Here is an 18,785-nt window from a genome sequence, read left to right on the forward strand (position 1 = left end):
TCAGATTTCAATTTTTTCAGGTATTTGACAAAATTTTTTTTGAAGTTTTCCATGGAAAGCAGACATTTTCCACATACCCCCTCCCCCAACACACAAAAAAACCCAGTTTGAATTAAAAGTTTTCAACTAACCCTAATGGTGGTGCCTGCTCCAGCTAATCCTGGCTACATGCTAATCAACTGAGAGCCTAACTGCAACCTACCTGTGTCTTTGGTGCCATGGAGTGCCAGTGGATGTATTTGCAAGGCTCACATCCAGCATACTCTGGCATGGTAAATCTGAAGCCTTCATTCTTGTGAGGGAAGCTATGTAGATGGATGGGGAAGACAAGCAGATTCATTATCTCCCCAGTTGTACTAACCACCTCAGCCAAAGAACTTGTGTGAGCATGGGCTGAATCTCACAAATACATCAAACTCAAAGCTCAGTTCAAGCAAGTTCAGTACTCACCAGGAAGACTGTTCACAGTTTCTATCTATTCATCTATTTGCCTTCCCTTCTGGGGCAATGCTATTGTCCTCATTTCACAGATGGGGAACTGAGGCACAGAGAGACTATCTGACTTGTCCAAACACATGGAGTCTGTTATGGAGCAAGGAATTGAAACCTGGTCTCCCAAGTCACAGGCTAACACTCTAACTGCACAGTGGTTTCCTCTCTGGCCAAGCAATCAGCAATCCTAATGTTGCAATCATTTACTCCAGATGGAATTTGGCTAGGCCCCCAATGCTTGCAAAGACTGGATTTTTAATGGAAACAAATAGGGCAGTGGTGGGCAACCTGCGGCCCGTCAGGGTAATCTGCTGGTGGGCCATGAGACAGTTTGTTTACATTGACTATCCACAGGCACGGCAGCCCGCAGCTACCGGGGCCACGGTTCATCATTCCTGGCCAATGGGAGCTGCAGGAAGTGGCGGCCAGCACATCCGTGTGGCCTGCACCACTTCCCACAGCCTCCATTGGCCGGGAACGGCAAACTGCAGCCACTGGGAGCTCCGGGCGGTCGTGCCTGTGGACGGTCAAGGTAAACAAGCTATCTCACGGCCCACCAGCGGATTACCTAGACGGGCTGCGTGCAGCCCGCCCACCACTGAAATAGGGGCTTGTGAAGCCAATCTCACTTGGACCATTAGTAGGGTTTGAACCCAGCATCTTCAGCACAACAGGCAAGAGCCTCTAGTGCTTGAGCTAAGAGACTAAGGCTACAGCTACATGTTGCACTGGACAGGTATGCTTCTGCTCAAGGAGACATACCAGCACTAGCTGTGATCAAGCTGATGTCCTAAAACTAGAGTTTAGACATAGTGGTGTGAGCAGCTAGTCACCCCCCTACATGCCTTGTGCCTCAGATGGGTACATACTCAGGGTAGCTCGCTCCTCCTGATGCTCATGCCATGGCAGCTATGCTCCATTTTTAATGCACTAGCTCAATTAGGGAAGGTAACAGCTTCATTCCTGACACACCCAGTCATTAAAGCAATCAAAAGTAATTTTCAATCCATTCTAAATAGCTGAATCAAAGCCAATTTAGAGTTTATTGTTCCTAGGACTTTGTTTCCCTGTCTCATTTTCTATTCCCAACCTTTGCAGCTTTTGCCTTAATACACGTGTTTTTCCTTTTTTGTTTTCTCTTTCACAAAGAAGTTTGATTAGGTTTTTGCAACATATCCAAAAAGTGCCAAAATCTGTTGAACAATGACAGCGCTGTTCTGCCATCTGAAAGGCAGCAGTCACCCTTAAAGAGTCATATTGACTTATTGGAGGATCAGAGATGAAAAGAGAGGATAACTGCAGGACCCACTGTGTTGCAACTGTGCGATTTGAGGGCTACTACCTTTTCTTGGAAGTTCATGACTAATTATTCTCAGCATTCTTTGAAGTCAGCCTCTCTCTCTAAAATGCAGCAGCTACAGTCACATGCTTTTCACAAGCTCATGAGTGTATTTGAATGGTCAAGATCAGTGTGAGGTTCTTAAAGTGGCAATTTATTGTCAATGATTTTTGTTCATATTATGGAAGCCAAGGTGGGGTGACAAGAAATGCCGGTGGGGAAGTTGGGAAAAGGAGGAAAGGAAGAGAAAGGAAGAATGAATGGGGCAGGGGGCAGAATAAGAGGGAGGGAAGGATGGAGAGGTCCATGTAGGACCAGACCTCTGATAGAAAAGTAACCATTCCCCTCTTTGGGGAATGGTAAAAAAATTGACTTTACAAGTTCTTGAGTAGTTTTCTATTCAGTAAATGCCTGTAATTTGCTCCTTTTATATTGTGTTCTTAGCTCTCATTTTGATTTGCATGCCCCCTACTGCATCCTAGTGCCCCCCTTTGTACACATTACCACCACTTCCACCCAGCCACCTGCATCCCTCCCCTATCAGAACTGTTACTACAGTCACTGTGCTATGAAAACTTCCACACAGCCTTGCCACTGATCCCACCTGGGAAGTTTTTCCCAGAAATCTTTCACAGGTGTCAATATATATTGGACAGTGACAGCATCTGCCTTTTGGAAAGGAGCACACAAAAGGTTTCAGATCTATCCATCCTAGGCCCAGGAGCTATACTGGGCCAAACCCAACTTAGAGGTCCCATCAAGCTTACTTTTCAGCATCTTCTAGCCGAGCGCTCCCAGTACAGTTTGAAACAAAAACAGGCAAATTTCAATTTCCCCCAATACGTAAAGCCTGGGATTTATCTGAATGCTCAGATTTAGATTCTTTGGTCTAAACAATACCTTCAAGGATCTGAAAACATATTCTGGCCAATAGGGAGCATTTTCTCCTTCTGTACATATCACTGGCCTGTGACTTTCAAAAGCAGTGGCTAACCTCTTCTCATTGAAGGTATTTTTCATAAATCTGCAATTACTAATCTGCTATCAGAAAAGGACACAATTCTGTATTAGACTTTTCCCTCTAGACTTGGAGTCAAGAAAACTAACATTTGGGTATGGGAAAGAAACAGTCCTGATTCTCTCCAGCACGAATTTATCCTGCTACAAGGCAAATGCTAACAGGCTTCAGAAAGGAAGACATGTGGGCTACCTCCTTGGTAACTGTTTCCTTCAGTAGAGTAACACCAGGGATGAATGAGGCTCCATAATCTTTACAGAATCCACATTTCCTTTCATCACAACCTCCACTGAAATTGAAAGGTTGCAAATTAAAATCTGATAAAAAGAAACACTTTCCTCAGATAGTGTACAATTAGCCTGGGGAACTCACTGCCACAGGAGATCACTGAGCTCAGTAATATTAATAAAGGATTAAACATTTTTAGGAACAAGAATATAAAGTTAGAATAGTAAACATTTTTTTAAAAATAACTAAGAGGGAGAAATCTAAGGTTAAGCCTCTCTCTTATACAGCCCCCACTATTGTACCACAGTACTTTATATAACTCCCCTGTCATGAGCACCCCCTTGGCCAAAGGCATGTGCCTACACTTTCTCTGTTTGTCCCTGCTCCAGGATAGGGCAGTGCCCCAGGGCTCCCTCCCTGGAGACAATGTCCTTAGCCTGTTGGGGGCCTTTCTGGTCACACCTCTCCAGCTGGGCCACTACAGTTTAGTTCCCCCTCTGGGTGCCTTAATGTCCAGGACACTTCCTCCAGTGGCTAATGGGGAAACCCTGGCCCACCCACTACTCCAGGTCCCAGATCAGGGAACTTGTAGATAGCAGCCATCCACTGTGTCCCATTATCTATGTCACATTGCTGCTCTAATTCCCTGGGCCACTTCCCCATGGTCCCACACTGTCTTCACCCTTACATCAGGGCTTTGTCCTAATGGAGTCCCACAACCAGCTCAGGACTCCCCAGCTTCTGGCAGTGCTGCCCTGTCCAAGGTTCTGCAGTTCCCTCAGCCACCCACACAGCTCCAACTCCAGCAAGGAACTGAACTTCTTTTGACCCTGTAGCTCTTCTTATACTAAGCTGCTGGACCCTGATTGGCCGTGTCCCACACAACCAGTCTAGGCAGCTTGGAGGACCCTCTCCACTGCCCTTTTCTCGGGCAGGGTGTGGCAGGGCCACAAGGCCTCCAGCAAGGGTCCTCAGAGGCTCTGGTATACCCCGTCACAATCCCCAAACTCACAACACTCCTGAGATGCAATGAAGTACTATTATTTCCATTTTACGTTTGGAGAATTGAATCACTGAGACTAAGCAGCTTGCCCAGAGACACAGAATGTCTCTGCTGGAGCAGGGAATTGAACCCTTTCCCTCAAGTCCCAAGTTAATACCCTAATTACAAAACCATAACCCTTGCTGGGGTTAAGGGGGGCGGGCTAGGGGGAAACTTCTCTGGGGACAGGTCATCACATAGCTACCTAATGTAGAGTTTCCTGTACTTTCCTCTGAGACATCTGAGATTGGCCATGATGGTGACAGAATACTGGACTTAATGGACCTGTGGTTTGATCTGGTATGGCAATTCTATGTTACCATGGACTATGTGCTGATAAGGATTAGAAAACGTACCTGTGTCCAATATTTATGACCTCTGAATTCAGTATCAATGATCCTCTGCCCCTGCACAAAGGTCCTTCCATTGCCAAAGTGTCTCTATTATTAACCTTGCATGGCTAGTTACAGACCATACACAGTAACAAGATTTTGTTAAGCACTTCGCTTTTGTATAAGAACTGCTTTGGCAAAGCAAAAAAGAGGCAACCTAGAAAATTGTGAATTAAGCATGTGTTCTTATTAAACATCCCTAAATTCTCACTGCACTTCACAGAGAAAGACATGTTTGCTGCCTGAAAAGCTTGGTGGATATGAGGGCAAGACCCGAAGCAATAGGGAAGTTGTGAAAAGGCTATTGGTGAAGGGGACAACTGGATGGAGTGGGAGGAAGGAGGGATGTGTTAAATGAATAGAAAAGAGGGGTCTGTTCTAACCAAGGGACTGCAACAGCTAATTTGGGCCTCATCCTCAACTTGTGTAAATTATCATAACTCAATTGCAACGACAATTTACACCAGCTACTCTACATAGGTTCTTACACCACCCTTGTGTCTTGTAGAATCTTAGCACCTTCTAGATGTGCATTAAGTGAAGTGACTAACATCTGTTACATGGTTCATTCTCTATCTCGTTCCCTCCCCAGGGGCAAAATTGTGGGTGTCAATGTAAGCTGAAGATCTGACACTGTGTGCTCTGTGACTTCCAATTTACTCTACCAAATGTAATCACGTCATTGTCCTCCCTGTTGTTTGCTTATCTCCACTTCTTGTGTCTTGTCTTATGGTTAGGGCCCTACCAAAGTCAGGGTCATGAAAAACACATCACGGACCGTGAAATCTGGGCTCCCCCATGAAATCTGGTCTTGTGTGTGCTTTTACTCTATACTATACAGATTTCACAGGGAGATGAGCATTTCTCAAATTGGGGGTCCAAGCCAAAAGTGAGTTGCATGGGGGTTGTGGTATTGCCACCCTTTCTTCTGTGCTGCCTTCAGAGCTGGGTGGCCAGAGAGAGGCAGCTGCCGACTGAGGGCCCAGCTCTGCAGGCAGCAGCACAGAAGTAAGGGTGGCAAAACCATACCGTGTCATCCTTACTTCTGTGCTGCTGCGAGCAGCGGCTCTGCCTTCAAGCTGGGCTCCTGGCCAGCAGCTGCCACTCTCCAGCTGCCCAGCTCTGAAGGCAGTGCCGCCGCCAGCAGCAGCGCAGAAGTAAGGGTAGCAGTACTGCAACCCCCCCCCCATCAATAACCTCACGACCACCAACCCTACCCCCCGCCCCAGCTCCTTTTGGGGTCAGAAGCCCTACAATTACAACAGTGTGAAATTTCAGATTTCAGTAGCTGTCATCATGAAATTTACTATTTTTAAAATCCTATGACTGTGAAACTGACCAAAACGGACCCTGAATTTGGTAGGGCCCTACTTATGGTTAAGCTAGAAGTTGTTGCGGTCAGGAATGGTCTTTCTTTTTTATTTAAAAAATGGGCCTCTGAGGGTCCTGATCCCTGACTGGGGCCTCTAGTCGCTACCACCATGCAAACAATAAGTCACAACAATTATTAGAGCTTGTCCAAAAACGGGGGGGAGGGGGGGAATTGTCACTAAAAATTCATCCCTTTTATTTGTTGAAATAAGAAATTGATGACATTTTTTAATCAACCTCTGGAAAATTTCAGCCAACTCTAATACAGATGATGAGTGAAAGCAGGAAGCTGGGAGCGAGAGCAGAAAGCAGAGAAAAAAAAAAGGAGAGAGGACAAGGAGGAGTGGAAGGACTTTATGACAGAAATACAGAATTGAGAACTCTTAACTAAAAACAAACAAACAAAACAAAACCCACTCTATGGGAGCCATAAGGTTGGTGCCTGTTCTCATTGCAGCTTCCCTTGCCTGACACCCTGTCCTCCTGGTTCCTGCCAGACTAGCTGGGTGGTTTTTAGAACTGGTTGAAAAAAAATCATCAAAACATTTTTTTAAATCAAAAGAAATAGGGGAAACATTTTGCATGAAAAATGTTGTAAAATTCATTCCCTCCCTCCCCTGTTGTTCAACCAGCTCCACTTGCTTTGGATTAAAGAAAAAACAAATAATATATTAACCACAAGAGGGAAAGAAGAGTATGTCTCACTCAGGCAAGATCTTCCAGCTTGAAATGCCTCTTAGCCCTACCCCCACTCAAAGCAGACAGAGGAAAGAGGCAGCATTGACTAGTGGCCAGAGCACTTCAGAGTCAAGAATAGAAACTGGGTCTCTACTGGGGGGCCTTGGGCAAGTCAATTCTCTGTACCTCACTATCCCCATTTTACAGATGGAGAAATGATCCTGGCCTCCTTTGCAAAGTACTTTGAGATCTACAGATAAAAAGTGCTCTGTAAGAGGTGTTATTATTATTATTTGTGCATTGAAAGGCGCAGTACCCGATATCATAGCTACATATGCCAACTGCAGCCAAAATTTTCACAAAGGACTAGTGCCTCACTAAGAAGTTTTTGGGTGCCCAACCTAGATCACCAAAAGAGGCCTGATTGTCAGCAAGTGCTGAGCCGTAGTCCTCTGACAACATGCCCTCTTAAGGTGACTCAAGTTAGTTGAGGCACTGAAAAAAATGAGGCACTGAAAATCACTAGTCCACTTTGAAAATCTCAACCTGGGTGTTTTACTAAACATTAGTCTTGGGATCAATAAAGTGAGTCACTCATGAACATAAATAATGTTTTTTCCATCATAATGCCAACAATGGAATTTGTCAGACCACAACTACCTTGTGGCCAAGATATCTTGCATACTGACTGTAAAGAGGGTGATATGAAACAAAATCTAGTTTGTCTTTTCTCTTATGTCAGTCACACTCAATGAGCTTTTAGCAACATTTTCCAGCACTTTAAGACAATGTGCCACTTTACCCAAAAAGATCTTGACTGGAGCAGCCATTGTCTGCAAACTCCCATTCATTTGTGAGAGTTTTAGCCCACACATTCAGGAGAATAGTGTTTGGAATGGCTTGACCCCGATTGCTTGGTAGTCTGCTTACAGCTGAATGGCAGGTGGGTAGGAATAGTGCTCCAAAGGCTACCACAGAGGGGCTCATCATTATGCTAGGGAAAAACAGGGGATCTTAGAGTACCAGTTACAGAAGCTTAAGAACAGGATTTGAATACTACTGTTCTAGGCAAAATCCTGCCCTTCCTGGTGAAAGGGAGAGGAGATGAGTGCTGCCAGCCATCCTGCTAGTAAGACAGAGAGCTCAGGGCAGTAAAACATGTTGCTCAGTGCCAATTTTGGAACAGCAGTGTAGGAGTAGCCTTCACCTTAGCAAGGCTATGATGCTGAATGCTCTCACTAGCTACTGGCTTAGTCATCTCTGAGAGCCCTCTTGGAGCTGTGGTGCACCAACAAGCGTGGGTCTCTCTCTTCTTCCAGAACTCTAGGGCTACGTAGGTCCCCTCCATGTGCCCTCTTACTTCCCAGCACCAATGCATCACATGGCACAATTAAGCTGATACAATATTGTTGATCCATAAGGTTATTTTGGCCTAATTTTTCACAGTGGCTTCTGATTCTGGGTACCCAAATTGAGATAACTTAAAGAAGCATGAGTTGCAGAAAGTGCTGATGAGCATCCACCCTCCGAAACTCAGGCCCTTTACCGTGTCTCAGATTGGACACCCAAAAATCACTAAACATCCTCAGCAATAATATTCAACTCTTCATTTAGTGGTAGTTGCAGAGATAATTTAATTCCTCTGTTTCATCGAACATCAAACCTCGTAAACTCCTTTGGGGATCTCTAATGGGAATTCATCAACATGATACATATTGGGAAGATCATAATCAAGTCAATCAAGGGGAGACATTCCAAAGCTTTGCCACTAAAGGAATCCAACATAAAAGCCTCCCTGGGGGAGAGGGGAGAGGAAGAGGTTTATGTACCATGCCTGGCCTATGTTAAGAAAATTAAAACTAGTCTCACAACATAAAAAACCCAAAGTGTCAAGTCACTAAAAGCAGAAAAACAGCTTCCAATACAGATGCCCTTTTCCAGACTGGTGTATGATGAGGGGAAATACAGATTTATAATGCATTTTTAAAAAACCACACCTGCAACCGTGTAACTACAAGATATATAGGAGGCAGCACAGAGCATAACTTAATTACATGAATATTAAAGGACATTTAGGATCAGTGCAGTCCACGTTGCTGCAATTAAGGATACTACTTTTTATTCATATGGTTAACTTCTCTCCCCTTTTTGTTCAACTTCCCAAGTGTTTGCAAACCATGGGAGCCTCTAACTACACCCTAATCTAAGATTTAAGGGGTTGATCTTATTATTGTCCAATAATTGCCTGGCAATTAAAAGCTCTCTGGAATAAAGGACTCACATAGGAAATGGGGACTTTTATAGCTGGGAAGCTACTATGACCTCCTGATCCTAGGTTTGAGATGTTCTGGGAACTGTACTTCAATAGGTAAGTGGCCATTTTGTTGCAGGCTTGGCTGGGTAAAGAAAAGAATCTTGCAGAGATTTTCAAAACTGCCCATGGGATTTGGACACCCAGTCCCCATTAAAATTAATGGTAACCAACCAGTCATTTCCACTAGATGGCTTTGAAGATCCCACCCTGTGAGCTTAAGCCTTAGTATTAAACCACTGGGATGAGTTGCTGGTTAATTGTGTCACATGGGACCTAATTATTTCTCGGAGTGTTTTTTTAAATGAAGAGGAAGATTTTAATTTGGGAGTGAGGGGGACAGGGTGGAGTGAATATTTCCTGCTGTAAAAATGGTTGAGCTAAACATCCAGAGCACCCTTCCCAATAGAGCTTAGACACTCTGGAAGGATTCATGAAGAGAACGTGAAGCTCCATAATTTAACTAACAGTTCAATCAGAGCTTTCCTGGCCTGCTGATACAATTTAGCAAATAACTACTGAAATTGGCTAAAGCTATATTTATTTATTTTCTCTTCTTAAATCTCTTTAAGCAGAGAAGTTTTTAGATACCGAACACCTGGCTCTCCCATGAGAGATCCTAACCTCTCATAATGTTCACTAACCTTTAAGCTTTTCTTTATTTAAAAAGTATGGAGGGGCCTGATCTTCTGCAAATTCGTCTCTGGGCTTGAACTTTGGCAAAGCTTTGGAGATGTTCCGATTTTGGGTCAGACCCATTTCTATATTAAAATGAATATAGCTCAGCAACCTCTCTAGACTAAAGGGTTTTTTTATTCTGTAGTGTTTTGAATAGGAAGGATATAATCTGAGTGATGAGATGATTTTATCAAAGATGTAGATGTCCCATTCAGTTTGGATAAGATAAGGTGCTTATGCTTATCTGAATGTCTTACAAGGCAGTTTTCAACTTAACCTGACCAATTTGCCTGTTCATAGTAACCCACAATAAACTGGTGTCCCTATTTTAAACAGTAATAAGGGCTTCACCTGGTGCAATCTAACAGGTACATTTTCATACACATATAGGACCATACCCTGCTCCAACTAGAGCCTACAAAGCTTGATTAGCACCATCTCCAAAACTTACAGGAACACTGCAAAGCTGATTCTTTCTGAAATCTCTCTGGTTAGTCTGAATGATTCAGGATTTTGAAGTATATGAGTCATTTTCGCTATTGCCAGCTCATTCTATTGGTTATTTTAACTCCAACAAAACCTGTATCATTTTGGTCTGGCCAAGACCTAGCAGAATTCCAGAGGGGCAGGGGCAGAAATAATTAAGAAAGAGTTAGCGTTGTTACCTCCAATTTTTCTTGGATAAGCCTGATACAAATATTACAATTTGCAAATAATAAAACCTTTTCTAGATTAGAAACGATAGAAAAGCTCCTTGTGGATGATCCTAACAATCCTGATCAATCCCCCCATACTGCCAGTCACATCTCCCCTTCTAGTCTGTTCTTGCACAGTCTGCAGGTGAAGAGTTGAAAACATTAATCTCAGGACATTTAGTTTATTGCCCATTTCAGCAATGTTATGAGGTGGCTGAATTTGTAAGAGGGCTCTGACTTTATCTGGGCCTGGATGTAGCTTGGCCTGGCTTTATATTTCCCAATGTGGAGGGAAGCTCCCCTTGTTTTCTTCTTTGGACGATCTATATACTAGAATGTTATGCATATAGAGAGCGACCTCCTCTAACCATTCAAATGATGGCTTTTGACAGTGGAAAATTATACGAACATTAATAATCCTGAATGGTTTGAAACAATTTCTACTAACTGCAGTTATAAGTTATTCGGTATTGAAGTGTGCCTGACCTTACTAAAAAGGTGTGAACATTTTAGCCAGCTCTACTCCTGACCTCAGATGGAACAAGTTTCACTTGAGCTAGGTGAAACAAGGGAGAAACCATGTTTTGATGTCAGGTTGGGGTAGAAGACACCACAACAACATGAACAAAACTGATTATAACAAGTAAATGAAGTTTAACTAAACATGCTACCAAAAGCAGGCAGGCCATTCTCACACTGTAAGGTGGACTTTCACACAGAAAGCAGCTATAAAAGGAGTGTGGCCTGCAAATCAATCAGCCCCCTGCCTCTAGCTAATGAGACCTTCTTCTTTATTAGATTTTTTTATAGACTTATAAAGCCAGCATAGGATGTATTATATGGGCCGTCTGTCTACCCTGTCTGTCTGTGTGCCACTGGCACTCATACCAATAACACTGATTGTGTTTAACAGGGGTTGGAATTTGACGGAATATAAAAATAATTGAGAAACTAAGCAAAAAACCAACACAAGGCTGTAAAAGGGATTGTAAAATCAAAGCAAGTCAACAGGAAGATTTCTCTGTAAATCCCATGCAGTGCTTGGGCAGCCTTTGTGGGAGCACTCATGTAAATGTCAGTCCTCGTTTATGTGAAAAACATGGATTGTTTCTCAGAGCTCTAAGTGTAACATGATTAGTTAAAAAAAAAACAAGTTATGTCTATCTGGGTAGGCCTGTTTCAAAGTCTTATAATGACTTCATTTAACATGTGTTACACAAAGGACTTTGGAGCCATTCCCATACACCTCAACTTCCCTGCTCACGTAGCTGATTTTTGCAATTCTTTATTTTGCAGGCATTGCTGTAAACAATACACTGCCCTTCAAAACAAAGAAAAAAACTCAAGCCAATGTTTTTAAGTAACCCCCCCACTGAGTTATATTGTTACTTTCAGCAACTACAGAAGTATTCTGATAAATTGCCAAAATGGGTCCCCATAAAGCAACACTTCTTTAAAGTTTTTGTCCCCACTAAAGGAAGTTATCTGGACTTTCTCCAGAAGGGGTGGTTTGGTGCGCGGGTGTGGGGTTTTTTGTTTTTGTGCTAAAGTTTTCACAGAAGATCAAATGTTGTTCATTATAAATTCATTAACAACATAGCTGCTAACATTCAGTAAATTAACAAGGAACTTTTATTACATCCGATCAAACTCTTGTTAAAGATAACAAGTCCTTTTCATTCTTTGTATTTGTACAACAGTCACTTTTCTGGAACTCATCAAAGCCTGTTGTGAATTCATGCCAAAGCACTACTCTCCCTTTTAGTATGTTTAAAAAAAAAATTAACAAAACCCTATGATCACATTGAGAAAACACGGTTTATGTTAAAATATTTCTAGATAATAAGACTAGGAATTGTAGAGAAATCTTCCCTCATATCTGCACAGAGCAGAGATAATCCACGGCAAACAACCCTGAAAATGCTGAATTTTTCATGCTTGCTTTTTATTGTTTTGTTTTTGTATAAAATAAGCTCAGCTAAATATCCTCTTTATGAAATCTGACAGCGTAACAATGCTCCATTGTGGCCTCGCTTTAGAGTAGCTTTTCACTCAAATATAAATTGCTGAAAAGTTATTTTATATAAATCAGTTTAATCAAGTGATTAAATTAAGAATCTTATCAAACAATCAAAAGTGGGAGGGAAGTACGTTTTACTTTGAACTTTTTCACGAATACATTTTAGAGGAAGATGAGGTGTTTTTTTATAGAATCAGTTGCTTCAAAAACAAATATTTTGGAGACAGGCTATTGCAATGAGATGTCTTTGCTGTGTATCAGTATCCAAATATGTAACCCCCAACCTTAGGAGAAGTGAAAGAAACGCTTCTGAAAGCCCATTCAAGTCAATGGAAGACTGCCATTGATTTAGATTAGGGCTAGAGCCAAAGCCCATTGTAGGCACTCCACAATGAAGATAGCAATGGTCTCTCCATTGCATAAAGTAACGTTAGTCGCACCTAAGACTGGTCATAGTGTGTGTTTCTTCATAAACCTCAATGGAAAACACCCTAAATAAGCAGATCCCTAATCCAGTCTCATTCTGCTAGCACTACTAGAAGAGCAGGTTCCCAATGAACAGGAACACACGGGGAGGGAGGTCAAATCAAGAATCTCTGCATATACAGAAAGCCAATATTTTAAAAAGTACCTTTGTTTTTGCCTCCATCAGTCAACAACTTTTTATTACTGAGATTCTCTCTTTTGGAGCCATTTATGTCTAATGAGTGATCTAAGCAGGAGCATCTCTTGAAAGTACAGTCCTGTACCTTCGTTTCTTTGCTATGTCTGTTGGCCAAAATGAAGCACTCACGCACAATGGAGCTGAACATGGTGATGGTCATTTCTCCTCCTCCCAGCAGGAAACAAGTCTTATCTGGGCAGCTTTCCATTGACTGTTATTCTGTGTTTGGGTCACAATCCAAAAGTCAAGGGGTGAAGCTGAGAGAGCAGCCTCCTACAGTCTTTTTATATCTGCATAATATCAAATACATTCAATCTAAAAAGTTCTTGGACTGCTCTAGCATCCTGTTAATACCATGCAATGTATCCTCACTCCCTGAATCAGCCTAAGGTTCCAGATAAAGACAATTGTTGTTAATGTCAGTAACATTTTGTAATGCACTGATGGAAAAGCTACAAAGAAGCCGTATGGTCTAGAGAATAGGGCACTGGATTGGGACTATGGAGACCTGGGATCCATTCTCAGATCTATCACTGACCTTTTGTGTGACCTTGGGCAAGTCACTTCATCTTTGTTTCCCCTTTTGCCCTTGGGCTGCCTTGTCTATTTAAATTTTAAGGATTGCCTCTTACACTGTGCAAACACAGGGTGCCACACATCTGGGCCCTCATTTTAGTTAGGGCCACCAGGGTGTACCTTAATATAAAGTTTTGCTTGGAGTTGCAGTGCTAGTGGTATGCCATGGTACTTTCCGAGCTGTACTCACCATTTTCAATCTTGCTGCTGTGCTTAGTCTAACACAGGGATCGGCAACCTTTGGCACGCAGCCCGACAGGGTAAGCCCCCTGGCGGGCCAGGCCAGTTTGTTTACTTGCTGCGTCCGCAGGTTGAGCCGATCGCAGCTCCCACTGGCCGCGGTTCACTGCTCCAGGCGAGTGGGGACTGCAGGAAGCGGTGTGGGCTGAGGGATGTGCTGGCTGCCACTTCCCGCAGCCCCCATCATGCCAAAGGTTGCTGATCCCTGGTCTAACACTTGCTCCCACATTATCCAGGATGTGTACTCAGACAATTGCCAGCTGTGACTTTAGGCACAGATGTGAAATTCACCCTTATACAGAGGCTCACAAAAGGCATATATACAATACAGGGCTTAAGCAGGGACTTAAGTGGTTCAGATAGACCTTGGGGGAGAATTGCTTCCAGCAGTAAGTATTGCTTTTAGTGAGTAAACAGCATCCTAGGGCATAAAAACCCAGGGGAAGTTGTATCTTCCCAGAATCTTCACAACAATCTTCACAGTGTTGTATCTTTCAGAATCTTAAAGTCTCCCCACACACTCCTGGCAAGTGCTGCTCTGCTCCCTATGGCTCTAATAACAACAGCCTACCATGGTCCTCACAATGAAGCAAGCAGACCCCTGTTCAATAAGTAGTGACCCCACACACACCTAAGCCCAAGCAGCAAAGATGCAAGGCTTACTAAGGTAGGGAGAAAAGATAAGAATAAGGGGTAGGAGATCCAAGGAAAGACAAAGGAGCTGGAGGGAGGCAGTGGCATATTAACGCCTAGGCTGACAAGGCCCAGGCCTTGGCCTAGGGTGGCAAATTTTCAAGGGCGGCAAATTTATAATAGCAGCCAGAGGCTGCTTCCCCCGGTGCTGGTCTGGCCCTCCGCCCCCGGCCCCCCCCCCCAACTCCACCCCTTCCCTGCCCCCATTCCCCGCTCCCTCCCTGCCCCTATTGGCCCCCTTCCCCAAATCCCCGCCCCAGCCTCGCCTCCTCTCCTGAGCGCGCCGCGTTCCCCCCCTTCGAGAAGCTGTTTCGCGCACAAGCACTGGCAGGGAGTGGGAAGAAGCAGGACCCAGCGAGAGGAGAGGAGGGGGAGTCGGAGCGGAGGTGAGCTGGGAGGCGGCAATTATTTCTGGGCCTAGGGGCGGCAAAATCATTAATCCACCACTGGAGGGAGGTTTGTCCAAGGAAGGTGAGGGGAAAGAAAGGGATTGGGGATGAAAGAGGCACAGGGAAGCATGGTAAAGAGAGGGGCTGGTAGGCTGGGACATACACATTTTAGTTAGCACACCAGTGCAGCTAATGTAGGCCCCGATTGTTTGACCGATATTATCCCCATTAGTTCTTAGTCTTCTTTATTTTTATTTAACCAAGTCTGCTACAACCCTATGTTTGATATAAACAACTGTCTCCAACACCAATAAGATTCAGGAGCAACTCCCTCTTCAACAGCACAGGCTCTTCCTACCACAGCCATTCAGGCGGTCATAACAGCACTTTGTAAAGAGGACTATTTACCACTAGTAAAAATCCCAAATTGCTTCCCTATCTCCAAAGCACCAGGAAAGCAACACTTCCACAACTAGCAAAGTATTATTACTAAATATTCATATTATGGCAGTACCTGAAACCACTAACAGGATCAGAGTCACATTGTGAAAAATCACCATACAAAACACAATATGAAGGCATGGTCCTTTCTCTAAAGCATTGACAAGCTAACAATGCATGAGGAGGAAGTCTGAAATAATTAGATATTTATTATTTCACATAACAGGAACCTTAAATAAGTCTTCTCATAACCTAGGATTGAGTTTGTGTCACAGGAACTCTGTAGTTGTTTCCCATTATTCCCAGCAACTTGTTCTTTAAACATCCATCCACCCATCTTCATGGCTGATTCTGCTGTCATGGAAGTCTATGGATGTTTGGCAACTAAATTCGGAGGGACCAGTGTAAAAGTTGAGAAACATTACACCCAGTTCATTACTAGAAAAACTTACACTGGAGACAAGAGGAGAGGAGTCAAAGGGAAAACATAGTATAAGGCCAGATGCATTGGTTTTTATAATTAAACATCTTTGTTGCTAATAAATGTAAGAGTTCCAATTAAAATCCTCACTGAATGCTGAACTTTTTAAAATAATGTTTTAGCATGAGCTACAGGATATAAAGTATAAATAAAAACTTCAATGCATTCCTTTACTCCTCGCTTAGTTTTCATGCTTATCCTTCATCCCAATAAAGGGTGTGGGCCATTTAATCATTATCTGTTTTTGGACTCATTTCACAATTACCCCAATGGAAAAAAAAAAAGGTCAGGATGCTTCCAACTCCCTAAAACCCAAATCAAATTTTATCCACCCACTCCAACATCTGCAGATGAGTAGATTTCTTTATTGTCATTATCAATCATACTTCATCATTATTCGTGAACATCTATGAATAATAAACTTTCCACCTCTGCTAAAACGATATCTGTGAGCTCAATCCTGTACACAATGCTCAGTCAAACTCTTATTGAAGTCAACAGGAGCCTCATCCAAGAAATGGTACAGGGAAAGTGCTCTTATTTGGTACAATTACTTACCTTGGTGGTAAGAGTGTACAGAAGGATCACTATAAGACGTAAGAGAAGTATTTCCTGTAATATAGCGCTTCACCATAGCATTCTGAAGTGAGTAGTTATGAGAAGGTAGTGTCAGTTCTGACAACTCGCTGCAAGTAGCCCCTATGTCAATACTGCTCCACAGAGCATAGTGAGAATACATGAACAGGAGTACTGATTTGAAGCAGAGACCATGGGAAGTTTTGTTAGGGACAGGTAAGGAAGGGTCTCTTACATTTCCCAAGAGTTAAGATTGTCTCGGTGGGACAACCTCTAACATTCAAAAGTCATGAGGCAGTCCCCCTCCCCAAAGTCATGAGATACCATTTTGAGCCTGAGATTTTAAACATTTGGGTTCTTTTTATTTGCCTTCTGGTTAGTGAGCCTGCCGGGGCCATGCTTTCAAGCTTTTTCCACAACTATGGGGATGTCTACACTTAAACTGATGCAGTGGCACAGCTGCAGCTACACCACTGTAGCGCTTCAGTGTAGACACTCACTACAGTGACTGGAGGTGTTCCCTGCTCACTGTAGTTAATCTACCTCCCTGAGAGGCAGTAGCTAGGTTGATGGAAGAATTCTTCCGTCAACCTAGCACTGTCTACAGTGGCAGTTAGGTTGGTATAGCTACTTCTCTTGGGGGGGGGGGGGGAGGGGTGGATTTTTCAGACCCCTCAGAGATGTAGCTTTACAAATGTAAGTTTTCAATGTAGACCAGGCCTATGAGTTCTAGATTTTTTTTTTATGAAAGCTAAAATTTTCATGTTATAAAATTACTGCAGGAGCTGGGGCTTTGGGGAAAAAAAACATCAAATACCATGAGACTTGCAATACAGTCATGAGAGCTTGCAATGCTGTCTTTGCATATCCTGGGTTTTGAAGGATTGGGTTTTACCATCCTTGCCATTAGGGGGACAGAGAAGAGTATGTAGATTGCAAGTGGGAAGTATTACCTTAGTTGTGTATTTCCTGTTTTCCTAATGTTTGTTTCTATTTCCTGTTTCTTGGATGTTTCCATTTTTATTTGCCAAATTCCACGTTCTGGAGGAGTAAAAGGTACTGCTAAGCCACTTTAACTCTTCTTTATCACATTTTTGATAGTGAAAAAGAATAGGAAAGGCAATTGTTGTAAACTTTGTTTGAGAACTAGCTTTCCTCCACTACAGAAATTCCAGACAAGAGGGGATATAAGAAAGTTCAGCTTCACATGATGAAAAAGAGCAGAGAACACGTTCAGAGATGAGCACACATGTTTTTTAAAATCCGTTGACAGTTATTCCCTAGGCCAAAATCAAAATGCAGCTGTTCATTATAAAGATGGAAAACTTCTCACATGAACAAGGTGTATCATTATCAGATGAAAGGGTCATCTTTGGAGCAAAGGCAGGGTGTGAATAAATATTAGACATCAGATTTCATAAGCTATTCTATCATTCTGTTACTTGCTTTTTGCTGTTCATTGTGTCTGTTTGTAATACTGAGCTTCAGAAAACGTGATATAGAGATGGATCAATATCAATCACATTTGAAACCAAATCCAGTTATTTAGATCACGTGTTTTGAGAAGTGTTTCCTAATGACAATAAATACACGTCATCTCCACCAATCATTTCAATGCCAAAAATAATAATAAACCCAGGGAAAAGGGTAGAGTCCAAGCCTCATTTACACGAAGCCCTCTTTGCATGGCTCTAGCAGTGCAGAATAAAAGTTATACTGCTACTAGAGCAGGATAAAGGGGCCTTAGTTTAAATGAGAGCTGAGCCCACATTCTGTAGCTGCTACTCTGTTGTAATTTAACACATTTGGAAATAAAGCTGTTTATTGTTTATACTCTGCATTAATCTGCATATTCATTTCATGCTATGTATGAGCTGATGGAGGTGCTATTCAGACCTGAGTCTGGTGTCCTGAGTGCAAACAGGTTTCAGAGTAGCAGCCGTGTTAGTCTGTATTCGCAAAAAGAAAAGGAGGACTTGTAGCACCTTAGAGACTAACCAATTTATTTGAGCATAAGCTTTCGTGAGCTACAGCTCACTTCATCAGATGCATCCGATGAAGTGAGCTGTAGCTCACGAAAGCTTATGCTCAAATAAATTGGTTAGTCGCTAAGGTGCCACAAGTACTCCTTTTCTTTGAGTGCAAACAGTTACCGACACCAGCTTTGGTCAACCCCTCACTGCAGGGTACAGGTTTATTCACTCACTCTACAGAGATAATTCACTTGTTTAGCCTCTCCAAATCACACCCCCTCTGGGTCCTGCTCAGTTTCCTCCACTGTTCTGGAGGCCCCAGCCCCACTCCCAGAGCTGGGTTGTACTTCAGACAATCCCCACACCCTCTTCTTAACACAGGAGCCTCCTAGCTCTCCTCCTTGGATCTGGAGTTAGACTTTAGGCGAGCTGTAAAGGCTCAGGCAACGTCTCCTCCAGTTGGCCCCTTTTCCCAGTCAGTTCTACCC

This window comes from Natator depressus, chromosome 9 (assembly GCF_965152275.1).
Source record: "Natator depressus isolate rNatDep1 chromosome 9, rNatDep2.hap1, whole genome shotgun sequence".
Taxonomy (NCBI): Eukaryota; Metazoa; Chordata; order Testudines; family Cheloniidae; genus Natator; species Natator depressus.